The sequence below is a fragment of the Otolemur garnettii genome, unplaced genomic scaffold, assembly GCF_000181295.1.
Source record: "Otolemur garnettii isolate 467f Iridium unplaced genomic scaffold, OtoGar3 scaffold00090, whole genome shotgun sequence".
NCBI lineage: Eukaryota > Metazoa > Chordata > Mammalia > Primates > Galagidae > Otolemur > Otolemur garnettii.
Window position 1 is genome coordinate 249,806 of NW_003852485.1, and position 4,345 is coordinate 254,150.

The window sequence follows — 4,345 nt, forward strand, 5'->3', positions numbered from 1 at the left end:
TTGCTTGGGTCGGGTTCAAACCCGCCACCCTCAGTATATGGGGCCGGTGCCCTACTCACTGAGCCACAGGCGCTGTCCCCCAGAGAAGGATATTGAGTAAAGAGAGGTTAATTAAACTCCTCAGAGTCATCCAGCTGGCAATGGCAAGTCTGTTTGACTCTTAAGTACTATACTCAACTACAGTGCAATCTCCCCAAATGCAAGGACCTACCACCAATTCCATTTCCTGCCAGGGTGCTGATAAATTGATATAAAAAATGGGAGTGAAGGAAAACAGTATACCTCAGAAAGTACTCCTTATTCTGTCCACTATTCCCCCAGTTGTTCTAAATCCTGGATCAATTCAGCAGAGATCAGTAGAGAAATACACGACCTTCTTTCAGAGTAGCTGGTCTGTTCTATTTCAGGAAGCAAAGTTCAGTTAAGCTAAGAATTGTTTTTTTCTCAATCTACTTTTGATTTGTGGAAATGAATAAAATCTTTTTAGGTTTTAGCAATAGATATTTTGTCAGTTTTAGTTTCTAACATGATGGAATGTGAGATTTTGGCTTTTGTTAGTTTCATAGTCATTTTATTGGGAGATTGGGAGAAGGTGAATCAGTGTCTGCTAATTGCAAGCCATTTTATCGTAGGATTTTCTCCTTGTGGTTTTTATACATACCTCTTTATTATACTTACTACCACCTTTGAAAATCATTGGAATCATTGACAATTTGGTATTAATTAATTAATTTATTTATTTACAAACAGTAAGAAACACTTTATTATAAAACATATAAATAGCTTGGGTCAAATCTGTGCTTTCTGGCAGCTGGGTACCAAATCTTTCCTCTGCAGGCTCCTGCTTTCCTTCACATTGCACTGTTCGTTGGGTGGCTCTGGCCTTGGGGCTGGTGGTAGAGGCTGGAGAAAGGGGGCTGGACAGCCCAGTCCCACTCTCCATCTCCTTGCAGGGTGGCCTGCACCTGTCATCTGCTTGGATTGCAGCTGCTGTGGAAGGACCGCTCCTCAGGGGTCAGGCCAGCAAAGAAAGGATGCAGCAGTGCCTCGGCCAGTGTGATGCACTGGGCAGGGTCAAATTCTAACATCTTCCTCATCAGGTCAAACAGCTGCACGTGCTCCAGAGTATCTTGGAGCATGTAACTCCTCAGAGGTTTGCAGTTCCCCTTCACATACCGGCTCTCAGAGCTATTTTCATCCCAAATCAGGCCCCCTTTGTAGAAATATTTCTGCTTCCTGGCTCGGTGAATCATGTGTGATAGGATGGGCCCTAGGATCTTCTCCATCATTACCAAGTGCTGTCAGTTTTCATGGGTCTGGAACAGTGTGAAGCCCCGGTAGTACTCGAAGAGAATACAGCCAATACTCCAAAAGTCACAGGGCTGTGCCCAGCCCAGCTCAAGGATCACCTCCGGTGGGCAATAGTGATGAGTGGCCACAATGGTTGTGTGATGTTTGTGGTCAAAGGCGGCACTACCGAGCCACTCGGATGCTGGTGTTCTTCACCGACTTCTCCTCGCAACTCTTGTGCTCATTGTAGAGGGTTTCAAACTCAGAATTCACAAACAGGATATTCTCTGGCTTTAAATCTATGAGTCAGCTGGTTCTCGTGCAAGAATCTAAGGGCATGACAAAGCTGGTAGGCCATGTGCCACACATGTGGTAGGGGGTAAGGCTGGAAGTTATTCTCCTTCAGGAACTCAGAGGTGTTCTTGTCCAGAAGCTCAAAGGCGATGCACATGTGACCGTGGAAGTTGAACCAGTCAGACATCAAGGCACACAGGAACTTATTCTCTTTGTCCTTCTTGATTTTTTTGAGAACATTGATTTCTAGCCGGGCAGCCTCCTGGTACTTTCCCACATTGCGGATGATCTTCAGGGCAACCTGAGACTTCCCTTTGGCATGGTCCAAGCACTCTACCACCTTGCCAAAGGTGCCTTCGCCCAGGTTTCCCAGGAACTCATATCACTCTTGGAGCCAATCACCGATCCGGCATACCAGGTGGCCCTCCTTGTCATCTTCCACACTCCGGCTGCTGCGCTTACTGCTCTGTTGGCTTCTCGAGGAGGCACTGCTACAAGACCTGGTGGCTTTTGTGGCAGTGGTGCCAGGCATGCTTGCGGGTCCAGTATGGCCCCCTCTCCCGTGACCACCGATGATGACGAGAACGGGAAGATCCATAGCAGTCTTCTCCAAAGTATGGGCTCCTCTCTTCACACCAGTAGGTATCACTGTCACCACGGTAAGTATCACTGTCACAGTGCTCCCTGTATCTCCTCTGGTAGGTCATGACTTCTGGACCGAGACCTCCGAGGGGGAGGCTCCCTTTGGGATGGGTATCGTAGTCTCCCTTCATGTTCCCGACTGTAAGATCTCGGCCTCTTCCATCGGTAGCTCAGGTACGGGTCTGGCTCAGGGGAGCGGTATCCCTTACAGTGATGCATTGTCTCCCAGGCTCCAGCGGCTGCTAGGCCCCACTCCCCACTCGGAGCCGACAATTTGGTATTTAAATTGCTGAGCTAATGCTGGGAGAATCATTAATGCTAAGTCATAGTGAGAATTCACCAACCCATTTATTAAGTGGTTTTTTATTTATTTTTCTTCTTGTAGACACTTTGAGCTTTGGAGGTTGGAAGTAGAAGGATTAAGGCAAAATACAATGGATAATTTCTTGCTACGAAAATTTGCCGTTGTAGCACATATTCTGCTCAACTTGGGTTCAGATTAAGAATCAAATTCATGAAATACAAAACTCCAAAGCCATGAGACTTTACACAACTCCAAATTTACTCTGTTTTAAGACGGAATCATGACGTCATGACAAGTAATGGCACAGTATATAAAATAACAGTAGAGGTTTCACTTTCACAGCTCCCAAAACACAAATGGCTGTGGCAACTGCGAAGCTGTCGGAGACACAGACCCTCTCAGTTCAAGGAAGCCAGATGTCTCAGTTCATCTGCTGCTGCTATAACAGAAAACCACAGACTGGGCAAGTTACGAAGAATAGAAGTTTATTTGGTTCACAGTTCTAGAGACTAGGGAGCCAAAGATCAAAGGGCTCCATCTAGTGAGGGTCTTCTTGCTGCATTAGAACATGACGGAAGGCATGACATGGGGAGACCAGGCACCACCTTGAAAAACAGAGAGAAATGGAAGACCAAACTCCCTAAATATCTAACCCACTTCTGCACTAACAATATTCATCTATTCATGGAGGCAGAGCTGTTACAACCTAATCACCCCTTGACGGTCTTACCCCTTAATTCCATCACCTCACCAATTAATTTTCAACATTAGTTTTGTTTTGTTTTGTTTTGTTTTTTTTGAGACGGAGCTTCAAGCTATCCGCCTGGGTAGAGTGCCATGGCATCACGCTCACAGCAACCTCCAACTCCTGGGCTCAAGTGAGTCTCCTGCCTCTGCCTCCCAAGTAGCTGGGACCACAGGCACCCGCCACAACGTGTGGCCATTTTTTGGTTGCAGCCGTCATTGTTGTTTGGCAGGCCTGGGCTGGGGATTCAAACCGCCACCTTAGGTGTATGTGGCTAGTGCCTTAGCCGCTTGAGCCACAGGCGCCAAGCCTTCAACATTAGTTTTAAAGGAACATTCAAACCATGGCACCATTAGTCCTGGGGCACCTTCAGCTAACTTGCCGTACAGCACCCTCCAGGGTTCAGGACTCACTCCATTCTCAGGTGGCAGCTGCATGCCATCAATACTAGTTACTCATTATTTAATAAACAATCCCAACAGGTGCCAGGTTTGGCATGCAATGGCATTTATTTTGGCATGCAAGTTGCATTTATTTTAGCTCTGGTATAGAAACTCCCACCCTTTGCTTAAGTTGTGTTGTAAGGAAGATAAGGCTAAGCCTCAGTCATTCTGAGGCAAAAAGTGCCAGAAGCAGATGTTAACCTTTCTTTCGGTCTATGAAGCCAACTACAAAAACAAGCTTCAGATGCCCAAAGGTTCACTCAATTTTCCAAAAACTCAGACATATCATTTTAAAAAATGGGGAATTTGAATTCCTAAAATTCTGTTTTCCTTTTCTGCAAAAAATAAATAAATATTGCTGTCAAAACACTGTTTTGTTTTACCTAGTATTCTATCAAATGCACTTCTAAAAATGTAGTAATTGGAATAATGTTTGATGGAATCTAAGACCCAGTGCTCGCTTCTGCTGTTTTGAGGATATGATACAAAGGAAGATATTGCCCAGGAAATAGATACTTTTATTTCCATAAGCATGCACTATACCATGTATGTGAGTATGTATACTATACATTATACTGCTTAATCTATAAAGTATCTAATAACTTTCTTTTTTATTCTCTTATCCCC

The 4,345-nt window shown here is 45.1% G+C and overlaps 1 pseudogene; it reads right to left on the reverse strand.

Moving 5' to 3' along the window:
* Positions 1 to 917: 917 nt before the first annotated feature.
* LOC100941056 lies at positions 918 to 2,481 on the reverse strand (annotated as a pseudogene).
* Between the last annotated feature and the right edge of the window lie 1,864 nt (positions 2,482 to 4,345).